This window comes from Leptinotarsa decemlineata, unplaced genomic scaffold, assembly GCF_025532065.1.
Source record: "Leptinotarsa decemlineata unplaced genomic scaffold, Ldec_3_MD MMD2_tig00026314_RagTag_RagTag, whole genome shotgun sequence".
Lineage (NCBI taxonomy): Eukaryota > Metazoa > Arthropoda > Insecta > Coleoptera > Chrysomelidae > Leptinotarsa > Leptinotarsa decemlineata.
In genome coordinates this window covers 9,053,507-9,074,664 of record NW_027412684.1, presented here as the reverse complement: position 1 = coordinate 9,074,664, position 21,158 = coordinate 9,053,507, and the positions used below count along the sequence as shown (strand labels likewise).

The 21,158-nt window shown below is 34.6% G+C and overlaps 1 protein-coding gene and 1 pseudogene across 7 annotated transcripts in view; both read right to left on the bottom strand.

Annotated features, from left to right (window-relative positions):
- Positions 1-21,158, bottom strand: part of LOC111506102 (uncharacterized) — a 259,371-nt gene that overhangs the window by 69,721 nt on the left and 168,492 nt on the right. The gene's annotated exons all lie outside the window — the stretch shown is intronic.
- On the bottom strand, positions 16,545-17,304 carry LOC111506103 (large ribosomal subunit protein uL1-like; annotated as a pseudogene).

Sequence of the window (21,158 nt, the reverse complement as noted above, 5' to 3'; positions counted from 1 at the left end):
ACCTCGTAACACACGCCATACAAAACAAACATAACTTTGCCCCACCAGAGAACATAAAACTCATAAAACAAGTTGATAAAGGAAACCGTATGGACACCTGGGAATACTTAAACATCCATGAATGTAAAAGTTATAATTCACTTATCGAGCAACAAATACAAATCAATACATAACAAGACCTAACAATCAGTATACTACACAATACAATACAAATTCCTAGAAACAATGAACCTAAAGAAACGCCAACACAAAGGTTTTTTTTTCTGATTGATTCGACCGTTACTTGATGAAGATTCATACTAATTTTAAAAACTACAACTCACGATTTGATCTCCACAAGTTTGTGGAGATCAACTTTGAAAAAACAAAGGATATTACCTGATGTAACCCAAATACAGGCAAATTTACCTGCACTAAGGCGTTTTAACCGCATAAAAGAACAAATAGGAAGATAAAACGTTCCTTTATTTTCAGTATTTTACTATCAATGTAAGTTACAAAAAGGATTTGAAGCTCTTTAACTTCTGTTTAATTTTCTGCAAGCGCTTTCGACAGCTGGTCGTGCTGTCATCCTCTAGGCCCTACCCTACTACAAGATAGAGTGAACGTAGTGACGTAACTTGGTTTGGAATCTTTTAATTTTTATTTTTAATTTTTGTTAATATTTTTTTATTTTTTCAGCTTTTATTAATATTTCAAATTTTTTATTTTCTGGTTGTAGCTTGTATGTTATTTCCTTGTAATTTCAGTTTTTTGTTTTAATAAAATTATTATTTTCGGTTGATCTTTTTATTTTTTTCAGGGATTTCAAATCAATTTATATTATATCGGACAATGGAAGTCCGAACTGATGAAATTAAAGAAGAATCTTTTATAATATAATAAGGGGATGGTAAAATAAGTGAACTCTTTTTTCTGTTCTAGCTTTCGAGTCTTTATTGGTTCTTCATCAGGAACTGAAAGTGAGGTTAGTAATCCCTTTGAAAAATTACATAACCCAAACGATAAACACTATTGGTAGAAAACAACATGAATATACAAACTTCACATCGTGTAATGATTGATTAGATTATTTGAAAAACATCAGTATTTATTAAATCATGGTCTCCCATGGAGACTATGATGAAGGTGACTCCATCATAGTCTCCATGGTAACATGGAGTCACATAAATGAAGTAACATAAAGTTACATACATTTTCCTTTACGAAAATGAGAATGTTTCCAAACATCGAGTCGCCCAATATCTTAGTTAAATTACTTTTCATCAATGAAAAAACACAATTATTTCAAATCTTCCTCTGGAAAGAATAACTTTATCAATAAAATGTTCGAAATTTGTTTTGTGTATTTTTACGGTGAACTCGCTCTAACCGCCAAGTATATACTTATACAAGTCCATAAGTTTGCAAAGAGTTTCTCATGGGAAAATCAAATGTGAAATGGAATATACGGTATTCCAATTGAGCAAAATCAAGAAAAAAGAGTTTTAGGGTTTCAATTTAGCCAGTATCAGAAAAAAAATTTTCGTCAAATTAATATACATCAACTAAAGAACTACATTTTTGAAACCCCTTCGTAGTAAAACAGACTTCTCAAATGAATAGGAACGGTAAAATAGTTTCATTTTCCGACTTTATATTAGAAAAAAAGGTTTTGGCTTTCTACTTCTTCATCTTTATACAAAGCAATCAATTTTAAAATAAACTCTTAACAACGTTGTGTAGATCATGCAAAGAAGTAACTTTCAGACACAAACTTGAAGAAAAAGCCCTCTTGAAACAATTACTTTCATAAAAATATTGAATTACACGAAACCAAAAATACTTTCGAAACTACTACTTTTATATGAACATGAACGTTAAAAGGTAAGACCTCGTTAGTCCTTAGCTCGCACAAGTTTCTTAACTTCTGAGAGTTGTCGTTCGTATGGGGGCGGCAGCTGATTACCGGAAAAACAGATTTTTTTTTAAACAGATTGAATTATACAAAAACACTTTTTGTCCATTCAGTTTTTACTCTGAACATTAGTTATGGAAATGATTCAGATATCATTCACAGGATTGCTACACAATGTCGTATATGAAATAGCTCACTTACATAACACTGTCATACTCAATGGCGGACATCGATGTTTCGGAATGAGGCACTTGTCTTATTGCCTCTCCAGAACCAATTTGGATTGAACCATTTATTTTACAAAAAAAATATCTCTCCTGAAAATATACCCCTTTCAATTTAGATTAGAAATAAATTCTGAACTGTTTCGGCGAGTTCCACGTGAACATAATATTGTGATAGTCCATAGAATGCTCCCTTGGTAAAGTATAAATAGATTTCCAATTTGTTTGCGAACAAGGAAGATAAAGCCAGTTTATACTTTTCTGGTCTTTTCTGTATATCCACGGAACCAAGATACTAGTCATTAATTTACCTTCGTTTGAAATTTTACTACCAAATTTGAAATCTGCAATAAACTCATACTCAATAATCACATTTCAATTGTCATTCAAAAACATCAGCCATATTGTGTCATAAGATTCTCGCAACTACGCATCAGCTCGTCCTTCTTTATTGGTTATCTTTCTCGACAGGATGAACCGCATCGATTACACAAACCGCCATGTAAACAAAGCAATATCTGAAGAATGAACTTAACAATTGTTTATAAATTTAACCAATTAGCTGACTTCATAGAGCATTCATTCCCTTGTCGTTCAGACATACAGAGTGTAAAAAAAGTTATGTATTGATAAAATATAAATATGGGATTAGTTTCACAATATTTTCGTTAATTTCTAGGTTAATTACTGAGTTCTAGTGTTTCAAAGAAATCGACTTTTACCGCCTTTAGTTTTTTTATATTATCCAGCTCAAGTTTTGAACTGAATTTCTGAACTTTTTTATTTTGAATATCAAAAATGGGGCTTTCAAAAAGGACTACTCATGAAGCTGCTAAAAGGTGGAAGACGATAAAGTGAATAAACTAGCTGATGCAAGAGCTTAAGATTCTGTTCTGAAAAAAAAACATTCAACAAAGAAAAAAGAAAGAAAAAAAGGAAAAAAATCTTCTGTTGGTCCCATAAGGTGAGGTTAAGTGGAAGAGCAATTGAATGATGACTTGTCATCACGTAAATTGAACTTCGCCTTTTATCTTCACATAATAAATGAACTGTACATGATTAATTTGCTTTAAATGTATTAGAAGATAATAAAGACGATATTATTATTATTAAAATAAATCAAGTTATTGAGAAACGAATCATTATCAATTATATATAAAGTTCATGGACTCTCAACACCCCTGAGAAACTAATGGGACAAACGGGACCTCTGGCGTAGAATAAATCAAAAACACTTTTTTCAATCATCAGAACTCCATTATCTTTTCGACGCGCCTTGAAAACTCTTCTTCGTCTCCTAAATGGAAAACGAAGAAAACTCTTCAGAATACCTGTATGAGATAGAGAAAAATTTTTTCCATCTCCTGAAGACGCCAACTTGGTTGTTGAAACGCGCGTCAAAAAGAGAATTGCGGTTCTGTTGATTGGGAAAAGTGCTTGCTCTTGGACCTCTGAGAAAGCAGGTGAGAAAGAAAGACTACCTGTATTTACCAAGAATCAAGTGAGACGCATGAATTCGGTTTTTTAAGGGTGGAACAGCTTCAAACACTGCTCAGAATCATCAATTCGTTGTTGTTTTTCCTCGACCAGAGCTTTCGCATACACGAATATTCATGCACGATATCTCCAACACGTCCCTTGTATAACTTTACAGCCTCAGCTATCTTGATCAACTCCCCTTTGCGGTCATCCAAAATTATTTTGCGGACTTTTTCGATGTTTTCGTCGATAATAGCCTCTTAGGCCTCCTTCACACGGGCAGCTTCACGTCTCCCGCTCCCTAAAGAGAGAAAGGCTCTTGATACCAAAATGCAACGAGTCCAATGGAGCTTCCAGACGAACAGCGGGAGTCGCTACGTCTCGTGAGACGAGAGCTCTCACGTCTCCTGCGTCTCGAGCCGGGGAGCCACGTTCCCTTCTCAAAATGAAGAAGGATGAGTGGCAGTTTCCACAAGAGGAGTGGCAACGGCTCTCTCCCTCTCCTCAACAGTTGACTGCATCTTACCTTAACGTTGCAGAGAGTGTAAGTTAGGGATGCAGGGATGGCAGTTCTTCATGTTAGTACGTAGGCGTAGGAGTTTAATCCATTCTATAACTGAGCTCAAGGAGCCAGGAACTAAAAAGACTTCCGGTGTAAGAGGGAACGCTGCTGTCTAGGAGCGTGTGACGTGAAGCTCTCCGTGTGAAATATTCTTTAGGGTCATCCACTGCGTGCATCGTCCTTGGTGTTCGTTTCACCTCGTTTGAACTTAGCAAACCACTTTTCAACGGTTAATTTTCCTGGTGTAGAGTCCAAATCATGTGTATCAAGCTAAACCACGGCTTCAATTTTTTTTTTTCGCCAAAAATCAAAGCTTCAATGACATACGAAATTCCTTTTTATCCACTTCTTCTTCAAACTAACAATAGTTGCTTCAATTGAAATGTTTTATTCCAAAGACAAATTATCCGACCGCTGTGAAATTTTCACGCGTGTCTTTTGAAGGTTAGGGTTAAATAAGAATTATACGGATTTAATACTAAGAGCGCCATATGTTTGTCAACCTACAAATTTTTCAGCCCACCTAATATGTGCACTTTTTGTTCGATAATTTTGCTCAACAGTGTCATTAAAACTTCACTTCGTTTTCTCAGTCAGAACTGTAGGAAATCAACTTCTGGCAATGCTGGCAACAGGCGTCCTCACTTTGATCCGGCTCGAAAGACCAGATTATGTTGAGAATAACCCACCACATCTAGGATAATTGTGAATTCTTCCTCTCTAGTTATTTTTTTTAACTAGAGTGTTCAAAACGCTATTCGAGAAGTTTCTGTTAAATAACAACGCAAAACTGAATATACCATTCGTATCTCGCAACAAAGTCGCCAGAGCACTCAGTAAGTTAACGAGGTCGATGCGCTGGCCTCAAATTCGGTTTTTTGCAATAACGGGTTAGAGCGCACATTCAAATTCAATGAAAAAAATCAAAATAAACTGCCTCCAACGTTCTCGAGGTCGTAGAGTTCAACACAATAACCTGATTTCAATACTAATTTTCGAACGGCTGACTGACTCAGAATATCGGACCAATGAAATATGGCACACCTGCCGACCTGACACACTAAACAAATCGAAAAACCATATAGACAAACAAATCGCTATTATTACATTCGCTTGTCCTGTTATTCAACACTGTAATAAATTCACTACTTCTGTCTCTCGATTGAATTTAAATCAGTAGAGTTATTAACGACGTACGATATGCCTTGCTGAATAACTGACGCACCGGAAGCATCCCAAAATGTGGGCCAAAACCAGTGGGTGATCAATTCATTATAGTGTTGGTCATGATAATATAGTTACAGTTAAATAATTATGGAAAGTACAAACATCTTGCTGGATAATTCCACAATTCATTTCCATTTTCAGTTTCGATAGGGACTTTCCAATCAAGGAAACCTGTATAAAATTTGCTAGGGGACGAGTGAAATTTTGAAAAAATTGAAGTTTCAGGAGCTTGCGACAGGTTTCAAAATTAAATATCGAAATAACCCTTTCGGAATGTTTGATGAAGAAATATAGATGAAATATTTTTGAAAGAAATAAAATCTAGTGCTTTAGGTATTGACAATATAAATATCAAGATGATTTCTTTAGAGATACCACACTGTATTGACATTATACATAATTTCAACGAGTCCTTCAAACATGGTATTTTTCCAGATGTTTGGAAGATTGTTAATATGATTCCAATTCCGAAAAAGAATGCACCTACCACGTTCAGTGACCTACGCCCTATCAGCATTCTGTCCTCATTCTCCAAAATATTCGAGAAAAATGTTTCCCATCAAATAAGAGCTTTTTTTTGAAGAAAATCGAATACACAGAAAAACACAGAACACAGACCGCCCTCTTGAAAGTAATCAACGATCCTGCGAGATTCAGAAATCAATCGAAAGTCACCATTTTAGTACTGTTTGATCAAAGTGAACCTTTCGATTTAGTTAATTTCGATTTACTCATCAGCAAGCTCAAGTTCATAGGATTCGATAACATTTCTCTCAAATGGATGACCAGCTATCTCACAGGCCGATCACAGAGGGTCAAACTGGATGATTACTCATGGTCATTCCTGAAAGAAACAATCTCAGGTGTATTGCAGGAAGGTATTTTAAGACCCTTGATGTTTTCACTGTTTATTTTTGATTACCACACTTCTTTATCACATTGTCAAGTAAATCTATACGCAGATGATATACAGTTATATTTGTCTTCTCATAACACCGATACAGAAAGTTGCGTGGCCAATATAAACACAGATTTGCACAAAACATTCCTATACTCGGAGAATCATAGACTGAAAATCAATCCAAATAAAATGTTAACCTTATGCATAGCGTCTCAAAGACAAATAGTAGAAACTCAGGGTAACTTTAGGCTCACTCTCGATAACGCAGACATTGACTGGGTAGACAGTGCTAAAAATCTTGGCGTAACCATAGATAGCTCTTTGTCATTTCATGAACATATGGCAAAAATTTTCAAAGTTTCATTGATTCAAACTCAAATCGCTATATAAATTCAAGTATCAGTTATCAGAAGAAATGAAACTCAGGTTAGTTGAGACTCTTATTTACTCTCATTTCGAGTATTGTTGTTCGGTGTATTGCAATTTTTTGCCTCAATATAACAATCAGAAGTTACAACGTACACAAAATGCTTGCATGCGATTTGTATGCTGCATATCATATAGTGAACATGTCACACCATTTTTGTTGAAAATGAAGGCGCTAAATGTGAGGTACCTCTTTTGAATCATAATATTCATTAATTTAAGAAAGGAATAAAACCACAGATGCTTACTGCTCAGTGCTAATTAAAAAAAAATGTATGGTAGCGCAATGAAATTGTCAAATTGACCAAAGTAATGTTAAGAATATTAAGAGTTATTAGCAACTATATGATCTATTATTTTTTTTTTTCTTCTCCATCAGTTTTATGATAGAAAATAAGTATTTTTATAATAATTTCCTTACACTCACTGTATAATTTTTGGGAGGGGTGGAAGATAGCCTTTGGCTAAGTCTTTTCCTTTTATGTAAAAATGTATTTTTTATGCATAATAAACGATATTATTATTATTTTAAAAATAATACAGTACAACTCAGAGAAAAGTGTGGAATTAAGAAAATAAAAAGGAAATGGAACAAAACATTAATGCTTAAATATGTTTTTCAATAAATCGAAAATAATTTCAAATGCTTCAAGTAATAATAACATTACAAATAATATTTTCATAGTTTATACCATTTTCATAACAGAAACGGCTTGTTTGATGAACATGCCTAGAGATGAATTTCTTTTGGTCTCCTCTAACAATTTCACTCGTCAGACTGACGATTTCAGACTGTCTATACCCACCTCGACACTTACTGAAACCTCAGTAATATACAATGACCTAAAAATATTCAACTACCTGCCAAAAAACGTTAAATTTATAGAAAATTAATCAGAGTTTTACTTTCTGATAAAACCTATTATAGTTTGGACGAATTTTATGATGATAACTTCCACTAACACTTAATCTGAAATGAATCGTATCCTAAGTTAATGTTTGTGTCAAAGAAAATTATAAGTTCCATTGAGCATTTGTAATAACGTACACCATTTTTACTATTTTCCAAAACTACAACTCACGATTTGATCTTCACAAACTTAATTTTGAAAAATAATCACAACATGTTTCGCAGTAGCTTTTTCAAGTGATTTATGCTTTAAGTTGTTCTTACATTAATATATATATATATATATATATATATATATATATATATATATATATATATATATATATATACTACAGGTAACCATAATTGAAACTCCCTCAAAAAAATTACCTAAGGTACCTGTTCAATCATGATTACCTGAAGCATATTACCTCTCATCTACATCAATAATAATTCTTTCTCGGTTTTTAAGAAAACGAATTCAATAATGGTGATCTATATTGAATTTTCAAGTTTATTAATTTCCATTGCTTCCAAATGATTCAGTTTCAAACCTTTATTTTCTATGTGCAAAATTTCGAACTCTTCATCAAAGATATGATTTTCTTCTAGATGATTTCTATATGTCGAATTTGTTTTCTTATTTACATAGCTCGTATGATGTTCCTCGATTCGATTCCTGAATGTCCTGCCCGTTTGACCAATATATACCTTAGGGCACGTTCCACACTTGAATTTATATAAGTACTCCTGATTTCTCGAATTTGGATGTTTTGTCTTTATTATTTATAACTAACTTTCCCAACGTATTACTTGTTCTATATGCAATTTTAATATCTCGTTTCCTCAAAAATGAAGCCACTTTTTCCGTTGGTTGTCCAAAATACGTTGAAGCTCTATAATTTTGATTATCTACCTTATTAATAGGAAAGACGTCTCGAATCGCTTTTGCGTAGACTTTCTTGGCAAGTATTCTGTTTATTAATTCGGCTTTAAACCCATTTTTACGTTTTGTGTAATGTTCCTCTTGATTTTTGTATTTATATTTCTCATTACCACAGTTTACACATGTGGAATTTTTCTTCATTGTGGTAAACATCTGTTTTCAGCATTTTTTCATATGTATATGTGTGTGTATATGTACATATTAATATTTGTATAGGTTTTAAATTATATAGACTTAGTATCTCATTCACACAAGCTTTGTCAAGCTTTGTCTTCACGAGGTGAAGTATGCTGAAAGAAGACAATGCAGTTTAAATTTTTTCATACGATCTTTATTTGCCGAAGCATTGTGCCCAAAAATTTAACTCGGAATCATAATGTGTTATTACCAATAGAATTTACTCATTCATCAAAAACAAAGAAAATATAAGAATATACAATAAGACAAAACATATGAAAGATTTTTTTTTATTAGATACATCAAAATGACAGAATGAATGAAACATAAATTGAAAACTTCAAACTGTTTGTTCGCATTTTGGGGCAACTCAGAAGACAAGAAATACAAACACTTTAAAGTTGGCTTTCGATGAAATACTGGTATGACTGATTGCACCTATGTTGGAAAGACTAGACGATGTATCAAACCTCGTTTCAAAGAGCACATGTGGCATATCCTATTTTGAAAACCAGAAATGTCGTATCGCTCAACATATTTTGGAGAGCAACCATGAAATGAAATACAATTGATTAAAATTTTCCACTCTAATACGAGTTACTATATTTTTGGATGCTTTAAAAAGTCCGGAAATTCCAAAGTATGGCTTGATAACTATGAACAACGGCAAAGTTCCAACTTCGCAAAGCCCATTGCTTCCTCTTTCATGAACCACTCTGTTGAAATTAGTGTTAACTTTTCAGGATAACTAAAATTAATTCCAATCAGTCATAAGCTCTATCTGCAGTTGATGCAGTAGAATGTCTACTGCGCCACCTGGTCCGAAAACAACTACACTAACACATAACTGGGCTGAAAGTGGAAGAACAACTCAGTAGCACTTGTGCTAACTTCGCCTTTTCTTATGTCAGCAACTAGCTCTGTAATTTATTTAAATATTTGTATGTAACTACAGCTGGGAAACAATGAAGACGATTATTATTATTATTTGACCTATCCGGTACTGATGAGGAGCAAGTACCCCCAAATCCGTCTGTCGGTGGTCATCACGACCAAATGAAATTCATTTCTACTTTTCATATACAGGATTTACTTGCGACGAATCTTTCAAACGGAGGGGTGAGGTGTTTTTCACCTGAAAAATGTAATAGTTTTTGTATCTTATGGTATCTGATAATTGGAAACGATATGTTTGCAAATGCTATGTATAAATGAAACAAGAACATTGACCAAATTTGCGAAAGAACAATCCATATATCAAAGTTAATTGTCATCAAAACCAGTATCACTCATCACGCCAAATGAAGAAGAAAATTTAATCCAAATGAAGCACTTCAGAGTGAACAAGTTGCACCAAAGTGAAAGGTGGAACACTTCATATGCAAAACTATACCCAGCCATTCAATTTTAAATGAAAAAATTAGGAAACCTGTTATAATGAACGTTCAAAAGGGGAGTAGCCGCACAAGAAAGTATCTCAGATTCTATCAGAACCAGGACAAGTAACGACTAGTTACGAAGCTGGAAGGCTTATATTTCTGTAGTGTTTCATATTATCCTAGAAATGACAGTATTCTACAAATTTAAGTGAATTAAACAATTAAATGAATGATTAATAGGTGTAACTAGAACTTCTCGCTTAGAAAAATCTACGAACATTTCTTCTCCCACATCTTTAAACATTCCTGGAAGCTCGGTTGCAAACCACTTTTCCATCCTAAGTAGATAATGGCCACCTTTTAAAACAAATTTGTTCGCTTTCTTATTTAATGGACTCTGCTTCCCACTCGGACGCCATTTGTCCAGGCTCCTCTTGTCAATAATTCACTGGAGCTTCGTCGGTGAGCGACGCGGTCTTGCTCGAAGCACTGCTGCAACCACCCGGCCTGGATACCAACTCGAATGAGGAGAGTCCCTTACTTCACTTATTTAATGATGCATATTCAAACATTCAGGCGAAAGGAATTCTATCACATGTTAATAACATTTGTTTTCTGCTCAAATATTGCCGGCGAGCCTTGTCTAACTCCTTGACAGTGATAGCCTGGCCAAAGTCGTTCTCAAAGAAATATAGACCGACGACGCCGCCAGCTCAAAATCCCCACCAAACAGTGACTTTTTCGGGATGCATTGGACGTTCTTGGACCTCATGTGGATTGGTATCGTTTGTTCACGTACTCATTCTTCTTGAAATGGGCTTCATCGCTGAAGATGATTTTTTTATGAAAATTCGGGTCAGTTGCCAACTGCTCCAGACACCATTCAGCGAATACACAGTGTCTATGGTCGTTTACCTTCAGTTCCTGGGTCAGTCGAATTTTCTACGGTTGCATATCCAAGTCACGACGAAACATTCGCCAAGTTGTGGTCTGCGAAAGGCTTAGTTCTTGTGAGCGACGCGTAATCGACTGCATCGTATTCTCCTGCACACCCTCACAGACAGAGTGTGCGTTTCGTTGACTTACGGGTGTTGTCTATCGTTAACTGAACCAGTGAACTCAAATTCATCCACTACATCGTGAGTAGTCCTCTCGGTAGGACGATTACGACGACCATAAAATGGGCAAAGCGCGCGGTACGTTGTACAACAAAATACAATTTTATTATTTGCAGGTATTGTTGAATGGTACATCCATCCATGATGATTTGGCAAACAGACCGAATGAATGACAATTAATTTGGCAGATGTAGCTTCAACAAGATGGCCGTTATCAATTGTCAAAGTTCGGAAGTATCTATTGGAAGACTTTATATTGCACAACCGCATCTACGTAACAGTATCAAACGTCATTTCAATTCACCAACATGGTTTTACTATCACTAATTTATCGTTATTCTGTCAATTCATATGTATATTAAACTTGATAACAGGGAACAGGTGGATGCGGTGTATACAGATTTCTCGACAAGACAAGATTAACCGTAACCTCCTTCGTAAAGTAATGAACTTAGATCTTGATTCAAAACACGTGAAACTCTTAAAATCCCATCCGAATCAACGCAAACAGTTCGTGTACTATAACTCTGATATGTATATAGCTACTAATGGAGTATCACAAGGTTCAAATTTGGGACCATTAATTTTTTTTGCAAACAGAATAAAAACACTACATGGAAATCCTTAAGGCACCTTAAGAGCGGTGCCTGTGCGAAAGTAGCGATTCATGTTGGATTTGAATCGCTGAAGATTCAATTCATTCTTGAGCAGTGAAGTTCGAGGTGTACTGAGTTAAACCTCAAAACGATGAGCAGCCACAGTCCGTCGCGTGTTTCTAATATGTACCGCTCTTGGTGGAATCAAATGTGCCAAGTCACTTGAACACCTCCCGTGAAAGTACTTATAAAAGAGAGACAAATCTCCAACCTTTCTTCAATGTTCCAGACTATCTAGTCTCTAATTAGGCGGATGGCTCTTTTCTGGATGGAATCCAGCAACTTCAGGGTATGTTTGATTTTCATCAATGGTCTTTGTGAATCATTAAATTGCAGTGGGTTAATGTTTGCAGATGATTTGAAGCTTTATACAATTGATGAATATGTAATCGATTGAATTGAATTACAATATCTGTTAGACAATTGCTCTGATTGAAATTACTTGCCACTTGATGCCAAAGAATTTAAGGTTATCACTTTCAGTAGAAAAAATGCAACAATAAACTACCAATATTGCAATAATAATTGTAATTTAGAACGAAATGATATCATGCGCATTTGGGGAATTATTTTGATTCTGAGTTCTAAGCTCTCTACTAACATCGATATTTTTTGTTGCAGTATTTGTGAAATTAAAAATAAGTCTCGTGCGGACCTATAAGTCATATATGTTTTTTATATCAAATAGTATTAATCCTTCAAGTATGTTAGTTGTGCTCTGCAAATGATAAACTGTTGGGCAGTAAACGCTATCATTATTATTATTAATTTTTATTCAACATATCATCAAAAAAAATTCCACAGCATACCGCGCATATGGCTTCATTGTTAAGATTTGCAGGACTTTTGATAACACTTTTGCATTCAATTCTATGTATAATTAATTTCTTCGGCTATTGTTTTCTGCATGTCAATCAAAAAATGCCTGAACAGGGATTTGCATCACCTCAAGAAGTTGTTGTAGGCTTTCGAAATCATGTATTTGATATATAAAGTTCAGTAACTTTTTCAAAAATTGTTTTAAACACATACAAAATTTATCTTCAATGGGGTTATTCTAAAAACAATGAAAGAGTTCATTATAAACAATATTTTTCCCATCATTGAAATAATTCAATCGAAAAACATGAATAGTACTCTTAATTTTGCCTTCAACCCTATTTGATATGAGGAATCATTAACACCACTGATTACTTTGAAGTTCAACTCGATACACCTCGAAGCACAGATAAGGACGTCATTGTACGCTTTTCCAAAATGTTGTGCAGCGAATTAAAATCACAACTTTTATACAGATACTACTGTCAAAGCGTATTGAGGATAATTCTATAGTTGTTTTGACCCACGATTATTTTATCGCGAGTATAAATGCTAAATGCACAGAAGAATTACAATAACTCTTGTGAAAAGATAGGATGGGAAAAATAACTGGCTAGATGTACTGTAGACAAGACAAGATTTATTCAAACTTCACTCTTACAAGGTTTGAAACGTAATGATTGAATTTTATAAAATGCAATGTTTCACATCGATAGTTAGAGGGGATAATTGTAGGGATAGAGAGAGGTTTAGATTTTAACATAGGTAGGAAAGGTCATATTTTCCAAGATAAGGGATACAAGGAACAATTAAGGAATTAAAAAATCTACCAACTCGTAGCTTACAATATTTACGTGAAATAGAACGAGTTGCTTGAAAAAAGATATTCGAGAATATTGAATTTTTTGAGGATAGGTGGATTAGAGAAGACCCGTACATTAGCGGAGCAACTGGAAAACCCCGATTGGGAAACCCTTGGGAATAATGAAAAATTAAATAACTTAAACAAGATTAGTTAACAATACATAAAATAAAAATAATGCCATAAAACAATCTGTTTCGTTGTACAAATTTTAGAGCTGACAACTCTAGGCTAAATACTAAAAAAAATTAAGATTCACTTGAAAAACATAATAATTTTGATAGCAAGATTTTGAGACCGAACAATAGTGCTTGTATATCTACAGAAAACCACATTACAAAAAACCTCTCATCTTCCCAGACATCGAACAGTATAATATAAAACTTTAACAAAAATATATTGTTATTGATATCCTTGTACTTTTCTTTGAGGAAGAAAATTCAATTCCAACATTAAGTATTTTTCACACAAAAAGTTTATTCTAATAAATCCCAGTGTACCGGACCTGAACTATGAAAATAATCAATTCAAAAATTTGTCTAGAGAGTATAATTCAATCGCAGGTATTCCGTCTGCCGCTTGTTGTGAAAAGTAATTCTGAGAGAAAAAAAAATACTGAAAGCTGTTAATTAATCGCAGTCGAAAGTAGAAATATTCGAAAATTAGAAAACCAATCGTCAGATATTTCAAATTGTTAATAATAGTCGACCTTCGATTTCTATCAATGTGATACACGCAATGAAGTAGAAGTGAACATGTGGTTAACGACATGCATGCAACACTTGACATACAAGAATATTTGTTTTTTTCAGTTGCACATGAAGCGATAAAATTCTTCAGCAGCGCCTCATATAATATTTCCGTTATAGTAGAAAGTTAACGAAAACATTTCAAATCGATGACTTACATAAGTACTAAACTAATGATAAAATAGTCATTGACTGAGGACCAATATTTCTCATAACACACTATACAAAAATATTATCTTTCTACGTTTACCAAGTATGAGATATCATAGTCTGTCTAGAAATTAGAGAAACTACAGCAAACCTATAATATTAGTGTCATAGGCGTACTGATTCAAATCAACGAATTGAATTAATGAATATACAAAATTTATTTTTAAAAAATCTCATTCATAACAAACAAAACAACAAATTAACTACGACAAATGTGAAAATACCTCCAGTAGTAACCAAGACAGTCTCCAATAAATAAGTATTCAGTTGAAGGGGATTAAAAAAACATTGTTTTTTTTTTGAAGGCGGTATAAATAGATATTCCTTCGAATTATACCGTCAACAGACATACTGCAACCATCAATAGGACCGACTTGGCTTTTTCCATAGGAAGAAATCATTACATTATTTTCTGTGGGGAGTTTAAAGGCCATGGTAGAGGGGTTAGTCGTGATATTCTTTAGTTTACTTCAAGAGCGCGTTGAATAAAAAGTTATACAACATGGAAGCTGATTGTTCGGAAATTGTGAAGCGTCCAAAACTGTCAACTTTAAAGGTAAATACAAAATAATTGTTATGAATGTTTATAATTCTTTAAGAATAAATATTCGCCCGAAATAAAAAGTAGGCGGGTTGGCTGTCCTTGTTCATATTTCACTGCCTGAACCACTGACCATGCTGTTTTTGGTGAGTGCATTGGCATGGGATGTGGGGGTTGAGCAAACCGGTCATCGGATGCCTGCTTCCACGTAGCCCCGCTGGATACGGGAATGACAGAACCACTTGTGGTTCTGTTATTCCCTAACGGAATGGCATCCCAACGATGGCCTTATCCTAAGGTGTGCGTATCCATGCCGAGAAGATGAATGACACTGAGACTATCAGCTGTCTCTACGGAACCTTCGAGATACCGGGCACCCTCTCGTCGTAGCATCGCCTTGTCACGGTAATGCGGGGCTCTGCCGTGATTGACCTCCTTTCCCTAGCTACTCGTGGGACTTTTATGGACAGAGTAAACTTAAAAAATTCTTTCTGACGCTGAGTCAGTCTACAGAGGAGATGGATGTCGAGCTTACGACTCCAAATGACCTCCCTGTAAATTTTATCAGGAGCGAGTCTACAGAGGAGATGGATGTCGAGCTTACGACTCCAACTGACCTCCCTGTAAATTTAGATCAGTAGCAAGAGCTTCTCAACTCTCCAACTCTGATCCAATAACTAAACTAAAAAAAAAGGTTGGGTGGTGCAGTCAGGAAACGACTGAGTCGTCTCCTCAAGAGCGGGGTACCTAATGAAACCGCCTTGCACCAAATTCTTGAGCGGCGTACGCAAAATCTGTCTCAGGTGCAGGAACAAATTCCTCCATGAGCAGGTTAGCAAACGTTTGCGCTCAAGTGATGATTCAGCAAAACCAGCCCTGCACGGTTGAATCTAAAGGTGCGTATTCATCAAAAAAGCGAACACGAGCAAACAAGAATGAACGAGCATTCTGCATCAATAATTGTCTGGTGAGTACGGGCTAGCGAGCGAGCGAACGTATGCTTGTTCGCGTTCAGAAAAGATCTAGAAGAAGGCGGTACATCAAAAGGTGCTCGCACAAAGTAGATGGATCAACTACGTCTACGAACTTGAAGATATTAGCTCTGGTGTGGACGAGACATCAAAATGTCGAGCAAACACGAGCGAACATGAGCGAACACGAGCTATCTGATGCGCAAAAACCCTCATATGGGAAGGTTGCCGTGGGTATCAAGGTGGGCATCTTGCACCTTGACTATCCGACTACCTCATTAACGATGAAACAACAGAGCATATACTTTGTGTCTGCCTCGCTGGGGACCGAATAAAATGCACGAGTATAACCGATGTCAATAGATCGACAATTTTTAGAATTCTCAAGGCAGAAAGTGTTTGGCTATCGCCAAAGAAGTTAAGAATTCTATTAGGAAAAATACTCTGTTAACATAAAAAACTAAATACCTTTATTAAATGAAGTGTTGTCAGTTATTTGCGAAGACAGGTTTTTCCTGATATATTCTTATACATGAGTAAATATGTATGGTGCTTCATAAAAACCCCAATCCTGCCTCTGGGGAGGTCCCATCGAAGACTTGACGTGCAACGACCTAACGTTTTGCCAATGTTTCTTCAATAGTGAAACCAAAAAGTTGACCGAAAGATGGACGTTTTGTACCAGTTCGGAATTCATGTCAATATGCCCAATAGCAACAGAAAGGCAAAGCACCTTTTTCATCTGGAACTTGATGGTTGCCTTGACCTCGACAATCTTCTGAGTCATCGATTCTTGATGTAAGATAAGACCAGGGAACTTGCCGGCTTTGTTTAGACCGGGTCCCAACAGCCTAGGGATCTGCTTGATGAGAGCATCAGAAGCAAGGAAAGCATTATTTCTTTTTTTTTGTTTTTGTTCAGTTTCTTCAAGGCTTCCACGTCCATGAATTGTACTCCATTTGCCTTAGCTTCATCACAATGCTGATCTCCAAGGACACATACTTGTATTTTTGGACGAGGTATGTGCTTCAATTTGACGGTTCCACTGAAACGCTTTTCCTTCTGGGGATCGTAATTTTTCAAACCGATTTGGATTTCCACAGTCTCCAAAAAGTTCCTTTTCTTGGTTTTGGATATTTCCAATACATTATTCACGCATTCGTAAAGTGTATCAAGAGACACCTTGGACGTCATCTTTACTCTAAGGAATTGGCCACTAACCCTAACCACTACTTTTCTCCTCGAAGAACTGAATAAGAACATATAAGAGGAACTAGACTATGGAAGATATTACAAGAGCCGAACTTTTGGAAAACAAGATAGAAACGAGCGTGTAGATTGTAGAATGGAGAAGAAACCACTCACAAGAGACAAAGAAAGCCAGAACACTGAGTGAATCTATTTTTAATTTGGATGGAACATGGGTCAATGAGGAGCATACTGTCTCGAAAGTTTGGCAAGACCAGAACATCAAAACCCTAAAGTGTGTCTCTCAGTACAGCCACACTTTTCTACTTCTTGAAAATGGCTTCGAAGTCGAAGTCGAAACGTTGAACAATGCAGAACTTGAGCGCGATTCAACCCGAAATTCAAATTTTCAAATTTCTAACTGCAAAAACCTATTCTATTTGTATACTTATCTAATGACTTTTCGAAGAATGTATTAATCTTCATTATCAAACCTACGATCAATTTAATATTATCAGTGTCAATAATAATAATAATAATAATAATAAGATGGTCGTTCTGATTGTTGGAGTCCTTGGTGGAATGATGTCTTCTCTACTCTCGAATCTCAAAATCATACCGGCTTGCCGCATTAAGGCAGAAATCTTAGCCGCACAGATGCAGAAGGCTGTCATTCTTGGCTCACTGCGTTTGCTCAGGGCACATGATTCTCGGACCCAATGATCACTTACCCCACGGTGTGGGGAGTGGTCATTGGTTGATTATGCTGGCGCGCCCTCCCGAATGTATCGGGGCTTCGGGGGATAGGGCCTGACCAGCGCACACTACGGTGAAAAAAAAAAAAAAAAAAAAAAATAATAATAATAATAATATCAAATTGATTTAGGATTTATAATGTTTTGATTTAAGTTGGTTGGATAAGGAAGACGGATAGTTTTCAAAATATCAGCAGATGATACATATTTACTTTTATATGCAAAATTTAATAAATTGAAATTACTAATAAATTAGCTAATTCATCGAATGCAGTATTTTTTGCCCTTTCTATATTTGTATTCATTTTTAAATTCAGTATTTTTATTATTTTATAGATCTGTAGAAGGCAACAATCCTAAACAGAAAACTATTTCAAATATCAATTGTGAATGGTGGAATGAACAATAATAAGCTGGCAACAAAATTATCGTAATTTTTCTTTTATTTGAAGTTTTGGTAATTTTTTTACAAAAAAGATTTCTTTTAATTTTTCATTCTTGTCGTTTGAAAAATTGCTATAAACAAATGCATTGTTCATGAGATTTTCATTTCCTGTAATGATTTTTAAGAAAAAAAACTTTATTGAAAAATTGTTTTTTTTTGCATAAGAACGCATTCATCACTTAAGAACCATTTTCTCCAAAAAATCATTATTTTCACTGCAGATTTGAATTCAAAAACAAAATATCAATTTTTTTTATTCATTTCTTTGATAAACAATTTGAAATTAACATAATTTTCATTTTGAAAGAAAACAAAAAAATTACAAAATGACATGCTCATTTCCATTTATTTGTTACTAGTTAAAAAAAGTGAAAATTATTTAATTCATACTGAATGAATGGGAATAAATAATATATTTTTTGGAATACGAAACAACTGTGATGAAATGCGTTTTAAAGCAGTGAGTTTTTTAAAGAAGAACGATTTTTAATAATTACTTATGCTGATAATTAGATATCCAAAAAAATGGAAATATCTCATAAATAATTCATTTGTTCAAATACAAACGAAAAGTTTAAAAAATCATATTAATGAAGGTTCATTCACTCAGAAATCAAACCACCCGCATTGCTTTAAAAAAATTGTTTAATGTATTGTATATGTTTTCAACTTGATAATAATAATAAATTAATTGTTCATAAATGAAAAATTGATTTTTATTATTTTTCCAGGGGGGATATTTTCTAGTCTTCATAGAATGTCTCCAAAAAAAAAGAAAAAATTATGCCCCAATTTTGAAAATTATCAAGATTTTCAACGTTTGTTTGAAGGTAGTTGACAATGTTTCGTGGTGCATTTCATGAAAGTCCGAACTAATGAAATCAAGATTTTTATTTAAACTTTCAACTTGAGAAGAAAAAAGATAGTATTTTTGTTGATTACAATGGGCATACTTTACCTTGACCTAAATTTGTCGAGAAACTGATTCACGAGAAAGCCGAACAATCATCGTCAGTTGAATAATCATAAAAGACAAAACGCAAACACTCCTTGCGAAATTTTTCTCAAACTTCAAAAAACTATTCAAGGTCTACTTCGACAAACTACACAAAACAAGTGTTGTAACTTGATGCATATTAAATTAAACGTATGGCGCCAGAGTTGCGTGGAATTAAATTCAAAGAACGTATTCCTGTAAGACATTCAAATTATAATGGAGAGAAAATATCTCATAAATTACTAGATTTCGAATAATACTGATGATCCTAGTAGGTAATGCATGTATTTTTTTCGAACAATGTCATTAATAAATGTTCTCAGTCACAAACTATTCACGGATATATGGACTGGGCGAATAGAAAAAGAATAACCCAACAGAAATTTAAGTGATATAGGAATGTAGGCTTTCACGGATGGCGTCAATGTTTTGATTGTTTTCCGGGTTTTGCCGTGGTCTTTTTTTTGTTATAATATCCAAACGTTTCAACTGCAGTAGTCATCTTCAGTGGCTTGGTCGAAGTACTCTTTTTGACGTATCAACTGATACGTCAGTTGATACGTATGAGTATCAGTTTATACGTAAAGAAGAGTACTTCGTGTACGCCTCTGGAGATGACTGCCGCAGTTGCAGTTGAAACGTTTGGAGATTATAACCAAAGAATAACACGGCAAAACCCGGAAACTAACCGAAACATAAATTTAAACAATAATTTTTCAATCGAACAGAACTGGCCGATACTTGATGAAAATCCATATTAAAACTGATTATTACAGTTCATTGTATGATTTTCACTATAAATTTATAGTTGTTTGATAACAATTCTTCTGAAATCAAAAGTATCAGAAACACTACGAAACTTTTTTGTACTTATCCTTCTTTAAGATTATTCATTATGGAAAAAGGAAGAAAATAATGCAACGCTTGTCAAATGTAGGAAGAGCTTTCTGAATTCCGTTATGGTGCCGCCCACTAGATCTGCGTTCGTCAGAAGACAGTGAGAGTGAGGGAAGAGTCAAGTCTTTTCCTAGATTTGACAAGCTGAACAGTAAAAACAAAGTAATAATGAGCAGTAAATCTCGTATTGATCAACATACAATGTCACACCCAACTGAAAAATGGAACTATCCAACCTTTCTCATTTTCAAAAAAATTTCACTTGAAGCCTTATCTTATCAAATAATAATTGAACCAAACACTTTCTTCTGGTATTGGGTGAATCAAAATTGGAAAAACATAATTTTCAATTTCAAATTTGATATCCCTATGACAAGGCTCTTGCTAAAAACATGGAAAAGCATAAGTATATGCGTAGCGGGTCAAGTTTTATTGATAAAGTTTTTCTTGTCCCCCAGAGAAGGATTCTGATTGTTTTTTTTTTCGAAAAAAAAAAAAGGTTTTTGGCTTTGACTTCTTCATTTTTATGAAAAAAACTGTGGGAAACTGCAAAAAGAAGGAAGAATGCAATTTAATTCTTTGTTTCAAAGTAATTAGAATTGAAGGAAAAGTCAGGTTATTTTATAAATTTCACATAGTAGTTTTATAGGAAGAGTTGGCAAGTCTTTTCAATACATTACATTATCCGTAATGAACCTACTTGATGATGTAATCTCTTTCGTAGATCGGGTTTAGATTCACCGAAAATATGTTGTGATCAATTTATGATTTGAAAATGAAAATAGTAATTAGTCAAAACATCTTTGAAAATTCATTAAAAGGCGTTTTTTTCAAATGAGCGTT